Source organism: Lissotriton vulgaris, chromosome 7 (genome assembly GCF_964263255.1).
Source record: "Lissotriton vulgaris chromosome 7, aLisVul1.2, whole genome shotgun sequence".
NCBI lineage: Eukaryota > Metazoa > Chordata > Amphibia > Caudata > Salamandridae > Lissotriton > Lissotriton vulgaris.
The window spans coordinates 726,221,236-726,235,547 of NC_141695.1; the positions used below are offsets into that span (position 1 = coordinate 726,221,236).

General features: G+C 47.9%; 1 protein-coding gene across 2 annotated transcripts in view; it reads right to left on the reverse strand.

The window, feature by feature from the left end:
* Nucleotides 1-14,312, reverse strand: part of LOC147702338 (ATP-binding cassette sub-family A member 9-like) — a 1,822,583-nt gene that overhangs the window by 350,854 nt on the left and 1,457,417 nt on the right. The gene's annotated exons all lie outside the window — the stretch shown is intronic.

The following is a 14,312-nucleotide window of genomic DNA, read 5'->3' on the forward strand; positions in this document are numbered from 1 at the left end:
GGTCGTCCTCTGTACCCTCTGTTATCTTTTGATGGTCACTGCCCTTCCTATTTAGTGGGGTACACCACTAACACGCTGCCACGTTTTCCTTGCACGCATCTGTGTGTCACTATGGAGATTTCTGCAAAGGTTGCTGATTTTAGAGCAGAGTGAAAGCCTCAGCTCCTACCCCTGTAATGGTTTAGGTGGGGCCTTCTTTGCATTTGCCAGTGCAGTGAAGCCATAAACAGAAAATGTGCCAGTGAGCAAGGGCACAGGTACGGCGTTGGCAGAGGGGCAGTAGACGGTGCTATAGGCTGGAGGAGTGGCTGGTAAAGGGTGGTGTTTCAAGTAGTCTGTAACGGGTGGGTGGTGGAAGGAGGCACGTATCCTTAGGGAAGAACAGCTAAAATAGCGCTGTTTGCTGCCTCTAAACGCTGGACAGCAAAAGTGGAAATAACCAACCTTATGCCAATTTCGAGGCGCGGGTTGGACGAGAGTCTGGTTTGTTCTAACATGGATTTAATTCTGTGACTAGAGTGCTACAGCAAATACCAATGGAGAACGTGCAACGTAATGAGACATCTTGTCGACAAGCAGGCAGGATAGCGCAGAGAAGGAGCACTAGAGACAGACAGAGATGGGGTGGGGAGGCCATGGGCCGTCATGCTAGGGAGGAAAATAAGCCAGCTCAGAGTTTGGTGGTAAACGCAAAATAATCGGGTCCAGAGGGCCCATCAATGATCAGGGCGTCGGTGCCGCATCACCTGCTGCACCTTGATAGGTATGGCCCTGTGAATGAAATGGGGCAGGAAGAAGAGAGGTACCCCAAACAGAGTAACAAAGAAAAGGGTTTACAGGGGAGGAGAGATACAGAGAGTAATAAAAACAGGCAGTGCTCGAGATAACAGGGTAAAATGGGAAGAGGAAAAGTTTTTCACAAACAAGGTCGTGGAATTAAAGGACAGACGGGACAAACACACACCAAATTGGGGAGCAGATCCAACTGTAGGCACGATCCCAGGTATGATATAATATCCATAGAACGCACTTGGAGGGGTGAAGGGGTAGGATCAGAATGTGTTCTCACGCAGGTGCTAATTAGCAGTCGTGCTGCACGAAGCGCAGATACTGGAAAGGGGAGACCACTCGGTCATCCCGAATGTATGGATGGGTGCCCCGATCCCCCGGGAAACCGTTGCGGGCGGGGGGCGTGTCCCGGCCGGTATGCCCATAGCGGCGTGGTCGGAGCACGCCCCCGCCGCCTAAAAGGGTTGCCGTAAACACCCGCCCGGAAGTCGGTGTACCTATGGGCGGGATGGGGGCGCGGCCCCGCCTTCCCGCTGCTAGATAAAAGGTGCGGGAATCCAGGGAAGCGTCCTCTTGTTCCTGCGCTCTGAAGGCTGCACCACTTGTCACTCGTGAGCCCTCAAGGGAACAAGCTGCAGTTTTTTGAACGTGTAATCTTGTTTTTTCTGTTTTAGTCGCAAGGCGTAGCTGGGGTTCGAGTCACAGCTGTATAACAGGCAGAGGTAAAAGCCATACGCAGACATGCCTGGCAAGAAGAGTGGAAAAAGCTCCGAGATGGAACGAATGCTGCGCACATTGGTGAACCAAGTATCGGCGATGGACAGAAAATTTGGTAAAGTAGACCAGCTGGTTCGTGGGTTAGCGGCCCTCCGGAAACAAGTAGAGGCCCAAGCGGGCCCCTCAGGGCGACCTAAGAGGATCGTGGGGCCTGCTTTACCAAACATTACCCCAGGGGGGGATAAGGGGAAAAAGAGGAAGGGGAAAACAGTTCCTAGTGAGGCCCCAGTTCCGATGGAGGTCCCACTGGTCCCAGTAGCTCCAGCGTCCAGCCCGGTACCCACACCGGATGGGGGATTGCCAATCCCTGTGGTTATCACACCGCTGGACGACAACCAAATGCCTCCCGAACAAGCGCTTCAGTTGGCGGCTGTGTTACCCTGGTTGAAGAAGGGAGCGGGGGATCCGCGGCTGTGGAAGACCTAGCCGAAGAAGCTAGGCTGATTATAGAGCAGCTAAGGCAGACAAGGGGTGCTGGGACAGCGAACGTGCCTTCTATTTCTCCACAGGTGGCAAAGGTGGTCGTTGTCGAAAACCAGAATAAGTCGACGGACACGGCTGGGGTGCGGCGCAAGCCTGTAAGAGATCACTCCCAATGATGGGGGAGGGCGCGGTACCCTCAAGGCGGGAAAACTTGTCTCAACATATTCCCATAGCCACTAAGGAACTGGTGTGGGCTAATAAATATATAAACATGTTTTCATTGTTGACTGATCATCGTGAGTTAGAATATGCCAAGACTCAGAAAGATTTATGGCACCCCAGTGTATGGCGGGCAAAAATTGCAGAATTCAGGGTCGAGGAGTCCATGATGAATTTGAACAGGGCATTTTCTATTTTTGTAGCGATTATCGCTGAACGAACACCAGAACTGTTGAGTGACCTGGCTTGCTACCAAAGCAGGATCCAGAGCTTCCATGAGAAGTATGGAGGAGAAGAATGGAAAGGGTATGACATGGCTTTTAGAAAAGCGAAAGAGTTTAATGAAACACTGACTTGGGATTGTTTGGATACTGTATCGTGGCATGCGCAGCTCCTGCCGGGATCAGCGAGTGGTTCAGGGTTGAGCGCAAACGGCTCCAGGGCCTTTACACAAAAACAGCCTCAGCCCTTTCGCCCAATACGGGGGGGACTCTCAGCCCAGGTCGGGCGGGAACGGAAATAAGCGAGGAGTGTGTTGGGGTTTCAATAAGGGGAGGTGTAGCAGACCGCAAGGAACGTTTAGGTTCAGGCATGCGTGCTCTAGTTGTGGTAACACCTCACACCCCGAAACTAGCTGCCGATCCAGAGCAAATGGTGCCGGAGGTAAAGGGGGTACAAAGCAGGATTGATACGGCGCTGCGGAAGTCAACACCATCCCCCGTAGATATCCTGGCTTTGACCCCGTGGCTCAACAAATACCCTGATCATGCGTCCGCCGGGATTCTGCGAGATGGCTTCTCATATGGCTTCAGGATCCCGGCGGGTGATTTTCGGGGGGACCCCTCATGTAAGAACCAACTGTCAGTTCAGCGCAACCCGGCGGTTGCCGCCAAAAAGATCGCCAAGGAGGTTGACTTGGGGCGGGTTGCAGGACCTTTTGGTGACCCACCAACGGCCGATTTTGTGTGTTCCCCTTTAGGGGTAGTGCCTAAAAAGGACCCGGGGGAGAACAGGCTCATCCATAATTTGTCGGCACCAAAGGGGGCTTCCGTTAATGAGGCGATTGATCCTGACATTTGCAGTGTAAAGTATGCATCTTTCGATGACGCAGTTGCAATGTTGAATCGCTTAGGCCCTGGTGCATTGTTAGCAAAATCGGATATTGAATCTGCATTTAGGTTGCTCCCGGTGCATCCCCAAGATCAGCACTTGCTGGGTTTTACGTTTCAGGGGAGATACTACATGGATATGTGCATGCCAATGGGTTGTTCAATCTCGTGTGCCTATTCTGAAATGTCTAGCTCATTTCTGGAGTGGGTGTTCTTGAAGGCCACAGGGCACCAACTTGTGATGCATTATCTTGATGACTTCTTGTTTCTCGGCCCAGCGGGCTCTCAGGACTGTGCACGGGCATTGCAGGATTTCTGCGTGCTCATGCGGGGTTTCGGGGTTCCGTTGGCGCCAGGTAAGACGGTGGGGCCGACTACCTCACTGGAGTTTCTGGGCATCGAACTAGACTCCGTGGAGGGTTGCATCTGCTTGCCGGAGGAGAAGATCGCCAAATTCAGGGCTTCCCTGTTGCAGTGTCTTCGGAACGAGAAAGTGACACTGCACCAATTACAGCAAACAGTGGGTCAGCTTAACTTTGCATTAAGGGTGATACCGATGGCTCGCCCTTTCTCACGATCCATTGCCCAGGCCATGGTGAACCTCAAGGAAGGGCACCATCGCACGAGACTGTCGGCAGAGGTTCGCCAGGACATGCTCATTTGGCTGGCATTCCTGGCAGACTTCAACGGCCGAGTGGTCTGGAGCAAAGCCCCGGCCTCGTCGGCGGAAATAGGCTTACGGACCGACTCGGCGGGCAGCGTGGGGTTTGGCGCAATCCTCGGAAACCGTTGGTCGACCCAAAAATGGCCAGCATGGTGGGAAACAATCAGGTTGACGAGTAACATTGGCTTTCTAGAGCTCTTCCCCATCTGCGTGGCTCTGTCGGCATGGCCGGAGGAATTCAGAGACCGCTCTGTGGTATTTTGGTCCGATAACATGACTGTGGTTGAGTGCATTAATCAGCAGGCAGCACGCTTCAAATGGATATTGCGATTGTTGAAAGAAATTGTGTTGAAATGCTTGAGATTAAACGTACAATTCAGGGCTGAACATGTGCCGGGTGTACTGAATAATGCAGCTGATGCGCTCTCTCGTTTCAAAATGCAGGCTTTCAGGATTGTTTACCCTCAGCGGAGCTAGTGGCAGCGCCATTTCCCGAAGCACTATGGCAAATCGGCGCCCCGGACTACAAAACCTCGTGGCAGCCAGTTTAGCGCCCAGGACGAGGAAAGCTTATGAAGGGGCGTTCCGCTCGTACTGCGCCTTTTTGGGCCCAGCATGGGAGCATAGATGGGGGCAGGAGGGGTCCTTTACCCAATTTTTAGTGGCACTTCATGAGAAAGGCCGGTCGGCGGCAACCGCAAGTCGGTATAAGGCCGCCATACCATTTATGGCTCAGCTCCATGGGATTAGGGACCCGACAGACTCCTTTCTAGTCAGGAAGGCGCTGTGAGGCTGGCGGCGTTTAGAAGGGTGCAGAAAGGATTACAGGCACCCAATAGGATTTGACAAGTTGACCTCCTTGCTGGCTAAACTGGAGGAGACATGCTTCTCACCTAGCAAGGTTGAACTATTCCGGGCAGCGTTTGCATTGGCGTTCAATGGGGCCCTGCGGGTGAGCGAACTAGTGGCTGTCAACAAACGAGATACTGAAGGGGGTCTGCGCAGGGATCACATGCAAGTAAATAGGGACTCTCTGCTGATCACGATAGCCAGGTCAAAGACGGACCAGGAGGCCCTGGGGAATAGCATTGTGTTACAGCGCGCTCCAGGTAGTCCCTGTTGTCCAGTGAGGCATGTTGAGGCCTACCTAAAACAAAGGTTGACAACATGGGGGGCGGCCTTGCTGCGACATACGGACGGCGCCCCATTGACAAAGTTTCAGTTTCAGAGGGTGCTGGCAATCATGATTGCAGCGGGGGGCTTGAACCCGAGTGCTTTTGGGACCCATTCATTCAGGATATTGGCCGCTACAGAAGCTACGGCTCAAGGTCTCCAGGCAGACAATGTTAAACAGTTAGGCCGCTGGTCTTCGAATTGTTTCAAGAGGTACGTGCGACTGCACATGTTGTAAGTTACTGAAGAAGTGCACTCACGCTTGTTGTCTTTTGTTTGGATTACAGTTTCACGAGCCTGTGACGCAGGGCGGAAATTGGGACCGGCCCAGTGTCAGCTAACCACCACTTAAGGAACAAGGAATGGAAGATGTGTGGTCTGGGTCGTGGGCCACTCATACGTGAGGCGTGCCGGGGACATATTCAAGACAGGTGATGCGATCCACACATCTGAGGAATATGGCTTCAGGGTGTCCTTCCGTGGGAAGGGCGGCCTGTGTATTGACCGACTGCAAAGTTTTGTGAAAGAATTACTAGGGCGGCACAGGTCACCGCCATCTGTAGTCATAGTGCACATTGGGGGCAATGACTTGGTAAGACTGGGCAGACGAGCTTTAGTTGAGCACATACTTTCTGCAGTTAGTTGGTTAGCAAAGGTGCTCCCGGGATGTACAATAGCTTGGTCTCACATGATCCCTTGGGGGGTATGGCGGGGTGGGTTGTCCACATCAGCGTTGAAACATTCGGTAAAGAGGGTCAACACTAAGATGGAGAAACTGTTTTGCTCTGCTCACCTTCAAAGCATATCTCATGGGTGCATCTGGGGCGATCACTGTTATTCAGATGATGGAGTACACCTGTCCAGGGTGGGGGATGACTTGTTGATAGGAGACTTGATAGCTTGGCTAGTGGGATTGAGGAGACATGACCCATAGGAGGTTTGGGGGGGCCAGATAGTCAGTCAACTATCTGGCCTGTGGCGGTAAGGTCATGATCGGTGAGCAGTGATTTCAAGGTCCCTAGGGGGGGCGCCACCCATTATGGATGGGAGCGCCCGGGGGAGGCGGCCATTGGCCCCTCCCACGGGGGGCGGCACCCATTACGGATGGGTCGCCCAGGGGGAGACGGCCATAGGCCCCTCCCAGGGGGAGACGGCTATATGCCCCTCCTCAGAATTTCCCTGGGGCCGCATATCCGCTCCGGCGGAAGAGAGTGCGGGGAAAGGGGGGGAGTCCACGCTGTCCTTCTAACGGATACCCCGCACGGGAACTCGGACGACCTTAAGATGGCGTCGAGTGAAAGGGGGCCCCCACGACAAGGGAAGTTACAGTTGGCTACGAGGGTAAAGTCCTCTGCGCATGCGCCACTCACACGTGAGGGCTGGAATTTGGTGATAGGGATCTGAAACCGGTTAAGACCTTCCCGTTGGCCCCTAACGTTAGGATGTACAAATTTGTATACAATGCATTTGTCATGATGTTAGACTCGGTTAGGAAATATTTGTATTAGAGATTTGTTAAGGTTAGCCTGAATACCTGTCTTCATCAAATGTAATGGAAGTTGAATTTGTACATGATACAAGAAACGTTTTTAATTTAAAGTTTTAAATTTTGTTTCATATTTTTAATAAATACGTCCGGGGGGGTCGTGAGGCCCTCCTGCCTTCCAAAAGTTCAAACTGTGTCTGTCTCCTCCCATTGGGATTGGTGATGAAAGAGGTGGCGGGCATCCCGGCCCATACGACGCTGTGACAGATGATGTTAGCGCTTCACACTGGTCCTGAGCCCTGCAGAGGTCCGTGCACCCTACGGCTGAGAATGGCACGTAGACTGCCATTCTGTTTCATACACACCGACCTGCTGTCACGCGGCTCGGATGATTGACAGCTGCCTACCGTTCATGAGACGTGTATTTTTTCGCAAAAGTGCCATGCGTGTTTGCTGGTATATTATTACACGACAAAAACTAGCTTACACTGTGAGAAACGGAACGAGAGGTAAATCTGGAGACTTTGGTATAGGCCCGTAGGGCTGGGGGGGGTAAACCCATGCTGCTATCAGCATACACAGCTGCCCATACGTTTAAAAAAAAAAATCTGCAATATTAATCGCAGTCTATTTATTTCTGCACATCTGATAACAACTCCAATCACCCTTCACACTTCCTGTGTCATTCCTGTCTATTAAATAAGGCAGATAATTCTTAAGATATGAAGCACAAGACCCCCACTATGAATCTGTGGTACTTACTACTTTCTTTTGGCCTCGTCTCAGTGCCAAGAATTTTTACAAAGGTACTGGTGTGATTAGTTGAATAATAGGACTCACAGCCAAGTACACAATGCAGACTCTTTAAACAAAGCTGTGACAGGAATATTCTTAACAAACATCCACATTTGTCTTGTGTTTGACTGCAGTACACTAGGTCGCTTGCGCTGGCAACCGCGATTAACATAAATTGCCCGGTTATCTCAGGGGTTGCTCTGCAGTCTATGAGGGAAATAAAATACACAAAGTCCTGTCTGGCTTGGAGACAAATGGCATTAAGGAAGTGAAAAGGAGCAAGTTAGCAGCACACCTCATTATATCCCCCATTTGGCGCCCTCTATCACAACCTGAAGGACATGTCACTGTTCAGCAGTCTAACGCAGATGGAACAAGCGCAATGTGTGCTTGTCTCAAAGAAAATGAAAATGTCTAGTTGAACAGCAACAACAGCCCTGTGCTCCAATGACGTGAAGGAGGAAGACAGGACCGGTCTTTCAGGAGGGAGGTGGGGGTTAGTCAAGGGTGTCTGTGGCGAGTCCCGGTGGGCGGTGGGGTGAAGTCATACTTGTTCTGAGGCAGGATTTGCCAGATGGATAATATATAAAGTGCGCTACACACTGCACGATGAAATTATATCCTAGTGCTGTTGCTGCTTACATGTGAAGAACTGCTGCTCTCCTAAGACTCCAAGAAAATATAATGTTCAGCCAGCTATACCGCAGATGGCTCACGCGCAGTGTTAGAAAAAAGAAGACAAAAACAGAACTAAGGGAGGGTACCAGCTTGTTAAGCAGAGTCTTCCAAAATGTATGGTTCACAGTTATGAGGCAGAAATGTGTCTATGATACTTGTCTATGATGAGTGCAGACCGCTAGGCCCAGCCAGAGGGCGTCGAAGTTGTGCAGTGTGCCAAGGCAGTAATAACACCCCAGCCAGCAAGCTATAGGTCACGTATGCATCCTCGGCTCAGCTGAATTTATTACTACTCTATGTCTCGGATGTGTCAGGTAGCCGTCAGTAGTGAAGTAGTGTGGCTCACTGGTTAGAGGCGGCAGACCCGAGAGCAGAGGACGGCCCGGGACCAGGGTTCGATTCCCGGCGCGGCAGGTTTCTGGACCAGGGTCAGCGGACTCGATAATTCTCTCGCCTCGGTGCCCACTCTGATCAGCGATCACACTCGGCAACTCTGGGCATTAGCTTGCCTCATCTTCACTAACGGCCCCACCAGACCACCGGGGATGCCTGGTCTCACCCTGGAGATACCCATTAAGGGACCATCTCTCAGGGAAGCCAGGAAGGGTTTCGCAGCGGTCGAAGCGCCTTGGGACCCTACGGGTAAGTAGTGCGCTATATAAATGCCTATACATATACAGTTAGATAGGCCTTTGTTGGGGTCAGATCTCGATTCCGGACGGTTTATCTTGCGGCGAATATCCCTGAACTGGATTGGAAATAGTGACCTGCACAATCCCTTCTCTCTGCCTCTCGCCCGGCTCTCATTGTCCCGACGTGTCTCTGGGGTGTTACTCCCCTCCAAGGCCTGGTCTCACGCGTTGCTGCTAAGCGTGTTGCCTCAGTATCGTGCACTAGCCTAGGCACGTCGTTCTGTGCTGTGATGAGTGGTTGCTTTGTCATCGCACCCGTGTTGTGCTGGAGCTCTGTGCCCGAAGTCGAGACCCAGCCAACGTTCACAACAACGCAGGTTAATCGGTGTCTGTTCGTGCCGCTGGGAACAGAACCGGTGTTCTATAATACTTGATATTTACTGATGACGGCTCCTGCAGCGACTAAAATTGTTCTGTCATGAAAACAAGCTGCACTCCCATAAAAAACAAACACAAGCGCGTGCTGCCTTCGATGGCAGCAGGGGGAGGGGAGAGAAGAGGGGGCCGGCGCGATAACCTCGCGGGAGCGAGGGGCTGGCACCTGATAATTGATAACATTTGTCGCCAACTGCTCGCTCCCGCAAGTGAATAGCCAGACGTAAACGCGTTGCCATTGGAAGGAAGGGCAACGCATGCACGTTTTTGACTGGAAAGCTGTTCCGATGACTTAAGGTCTCTTTCCTCCACAACGCATGCGCGTTGCGGAGGCAAGACCTAAAAACAATATCCTTTGCAACTGATCCCCGTTCTCTTGGACCAGTTAAGATCAGCAACTATTTACAACAAGTTGAATCTGAGAGGGGCATACCATCTTGTATGTGTCCGAGCCAGAGATGAGTGGAAGGCTGCTTTTAGAACTCATTTTGGCTTGTTTAAATACTGCGTAATGCCCTTCGGCATTTAATTTCTTCGTAAATGATGTCTTACGAGATTTTCTTGACAGGTTCACTTACAGCAATGATTTGTTGATCTATTCACAGTCTGTCTCGGAACATGAGAAACATGTAAAACTGGTCTTAAACACCCTGCGCCAACATGGCCTGGTCTGTAAACTATCTAAGTGCGAATTTCACACCTACAGGTTTCATATTGTCACCTCAAGGAATCACAATGGCACCCAGAAAAGTTCAGGCAATATTAGACTGGCCAGAACTAACTTCAGTGAAAGTTATAAAGCAATTTCTAGGACTCGCAAATTGTTATTGTCGCTTCATCAAGCAGTTTTCCAGCAAAGCAAGTCCTTTAACAAAATTGCTAAGGAAACATGTTCCGTTCCAATGGACGCCAGAAACCAAATCTGCCTTTCAAACCCTTAAAACTACATTTACAACAGCCCTTGTTTTAAATCATCCAGACATTGTTCAGTCTTTCATAATTGAAGTGGATGCTTCAAATTCTGCAATTGGGGCAATTCTAACTCAAACGGATGAACAAACTAACCAATTACATCCCATTGCATTCCTATCCCAAAACATTTTACCGGCTGAGATGAACTATACAGTGGCAGAAAAAGAACTGTTGACTATTTGGCTCGCTTTTAAAAAATGGCACCATTATCTTCAAGGTCCAAAACATATGGTGACTGTCTATACAGACCATTTTAACCTCCAATTTTTATGATCTGCTCGAGACTTGACACCTCAACAGTTACATTGGACCTTATTCTTTGCAGAATTTAATTTTGGAATAACGTTCAGACCTCGCAAAATAAATAACAAAGCAGATGCTTTATCTCGATGCGAAACATCAGAAGAAAAAAGAAAAAAAGGCAATTACACCGCCATCTATATTTCCAAAAGAACAAATTATCGGAGTTATCTTCTCTGAACAATTCTTTCAAGACATAAGAAAAAGTATGTCATTAAAACAGATCTTAAATTGGCAACAAAAAACAAAGATAGAACTATTATTCAAGGATTACCGTTTCAAAAGACACACATATACATACCATCAAAATCATTACAAAGACAATTCTTACTATGGTGCCATTAGCTGGTCATCCAGGAATAGCAAAAACCCAAGAGCTTGTCCAAAGAAATTTCAGGTGGCCTACCCGGAGACAAGATGTTATCTAATATATAACTCAATGTGACATTTGTGCTCAAGCTAAAGGAGATCATAGCACCAAAAAAGGATTATTGCAGCCCCTTCCTACTCCAATGCGGCTCTGGGAAGATATATCCATAGAATTTATTACAGACTTACCCAAGGATAAAGGTAAAACCACCATTTTAGTGGTGGTTGACAGACTGTGAAAGATTGCTCACGTTATTGCTTGTGAGAAAATGCATACAGCAACTCAGTTAGTAACCTTACTGGTTCAAAACATAATAAGATTACATGGCTTGCCTCGCACTATTACTTCTGATCGGGGTTCACAATTTACGGCAAAAGTATGGAAAGCTTGGTGCAACACAGATAAAAAGAAACATGCGCACAAGTTTCCATCTGGAACCAAACAGAGCAAGTGAACCAGGTATTAAAACAATGTTTATGATGCTATTTGTTTAAACAACAAGGCTCTTGGGTGAATCTCCTCTTGGAAGCTGAATTCGCCAACAATATTTTAAAGAATGCTTCCACGAACATGTCACCATTCTTCGCGAATCATGGCTGTCATCCACATTACGCTCCATTGCTATTAGCACAACCTCAAACAAATATACCATCTTTGGACACTAGAATACAAGGAATGACTGCTATTATAAAGCATTTGAAAAGAAACGTACAGAAAACAAAAACAAACTATAAAAGATTTGCTGATAGAAAAAGAAAAATTGGTCCAACTTACAAGACTGGTGACTTTGTCTGGCTCTCTACAAGAAGTTTTCAGTTCAAACAGAAAGATAAATTCCATCGACAATTTATTCGACCGTTTGAGATTGAAAAATGTGTATATCCAGTAGCATTTAAATTAAAGTTACCAAGATCCATGAAAATCTATCCTGTGTTTCATACTTCATTGTTAAAACCAGCAAAGACCAAATGACAAGCTGGTCCACCACCTCTCCTCGTTGGAGAGCATGAAGAATATGAAGTACACAGTATAAAGGGTAGTAAATGCAAAAAAGGAAAATTGCGGTATTTGGATTCATTGAGAGGCTATGGTCCAGACGAAAACTCATGGGAACCAAGTGATGCTATTCATGCACCAATTTTGATACACAAATTTCACAGACAGCATCCAGAGGCTCCCACATGACTGACAGTGTGAGCACTATTGATGGGGGTGGGCTGTCATGATTCTGCCACGTCAGTTTCCTGGTGCACCTTGTGTGGCACCTGTTTACTGTTTTTGATTGTTTTTGCCAATGCTTGTTGTGACTTTGCGGGGTGTCTGTGCCAATGCTTGTTGCAGACTATGATGTTATCAAGGCTATTGTCCATTCTCAGCTCCAGTAGTTTACCTGTGAGCTGGAATCTGGAAGCTTCTTCCTGAGCCCTTTAAATAGGGGTCATACCCTGTTCTCAAAGCTGGTTGTTGAGAACCCTCAGCTTTAGCAGCAGCTGTTCCTGTTCTCCGGTTGCAGAAAGAAGATTCCGGTTCCAGCAAGGAGACTACTGTTTTCTTCTCCCGTGTTGTAGATCCTCTTTCAGCTACAATCAGGTAGGATCGTTCCTTCCTCAACCAACAGCATTGTGAAAGGAACTACGTTCTGCTTTTGTTATCTGCTGTCTTTGTTGTTTTGCATTTTGAAAGAAAGTTGCATATTGCGCTGAAGCGCTCTTTGAGCATTTACATGTTTGGTAATTTTGGCACTTTGTGCATTGTGCTGAAGTGCTCTTTGGTCGTTTACATGTTTGGTGAATTTGGCACTGTTGTACATCACGCTGAAGCACTCTTTTGTCATTTACATATTTGGTGATTTTGTCATTTTTGCATATTGGGCTGAAGTGCTCTGGCCATTTTCATGTTTGGTGATTTTGGAAACCTGGCACATCGCGCTGAAGCTCTCTTTGGGCATTTACAAATTGATAACTCTGGCATTTTGGGCACATCGCGCTGAAGCCCTCTCGGGGGGATTTTCATACCTGATGACTTTGGCATTGTGTCACATCGCGCTAAAGCGCTCTTTGAACATTTGCATATTTGAACTCAGATACATAGCGCTGAAGCGCTCCTTTGGACATTTAAATAATAATCTGCCTCATTAGCATATGTAATGTGTAGTGCATTGCAAAAAGGTTGTTGGAAGTACCACTGTGATATTTTACAGTGGTAAAAGCACATCATATGGAAACATTGTGTCTAAAGGCAAGTGGCTCTTTATATGAATGTGTGCTTAGTTTTGAAACATGGTTGTTTAGCCATAGCATTGTATCCTTGTATCCTTGTGAATTATAGGTACAGAAATTGCCAGTGAAGCCTGAGAAGACGTACACAACGACTGTTCTATGCATAACCGGCTTTTCCTTTACAGGTCTGTTGTCATTGTTTAACTCGTGTTAATAAAGCCAAAGAGTTTACTAAGCACAAAAGGAAAGATAATCAAGGACAACATCTTGTTCCAGGTATCCCTCCCTGCAGGATCCTCTCTAATTCCCACTTTGATACTCAGTGCAGTTAATCTTGAGTCAAGGATGCAGGAAGGTGGGCTTCTTGAGGGTACTGTTCCTGAGGAACCTAAAGGAATGTTACCAGTTCTGACAGTGGGAGAGATGATCCTTCTAGAATTACTCATGACTGTACCACTTAGTAGGCTCAGAAGCATACAAATATATCCAGTATAGACATGCCCTGACTACTCATTCGTCCAGAGTTCCTCAAATAGCAGACCATTCTCCATTAGAAGATAACATTCTTACATAATCACTTCCTAAAACAGCTATACCACTCATATATAAAATAAATTAGTAAACAACTTATCAGAGCCATTAGTTAAGATGAAGCTGAGCTGGGAAGTAACGTTCTTGAGGGATAATGGGAAGAGCTGCTCAGCACCCCTAAAGGAAGTTTCAATCAGAATGGGATTTAGGCTAGTGTAATTGAAGATCCTTCATAGAGCTTGCCTCAGGAGCAAGAGGTGGTCTTGCGTTAGGGGATAAACATAGGAGAACATTCGCTGGGGTACCAAGAAACAGGCAATTTTATATATGCCATCTGAGAATGTGAGCATGGTGCCTCTCGGGTAGGTGGTGGGAATATTCTCTATGACCTCACTGGCCATGTTATGAACCCCAATTCTAAACTACGCATACTACATCGATGGGGAGATGTGCCGCTGCAGATAAACCTGCAGATTTGTGTCCATTTGGGACTTATGGTGGCAAGGAGACATGTGACCAGACAATAGGGAGAAAAAGAAGCACCAGGCTTTGAAATGTGGATAAAAGATATGGGCTAATGAAAGTTTAGAACATTTATAACCAAACAGTGTTTTTGTGGATGATAATTCAACAATGCCATGTATTCTATCACACAGCAGTGCTTATGGTTCTCATGATAATAACCAAAAAGTATGCAAGCACATAGGGGCATATTATCAAGGACCGCTGTTACAATGATC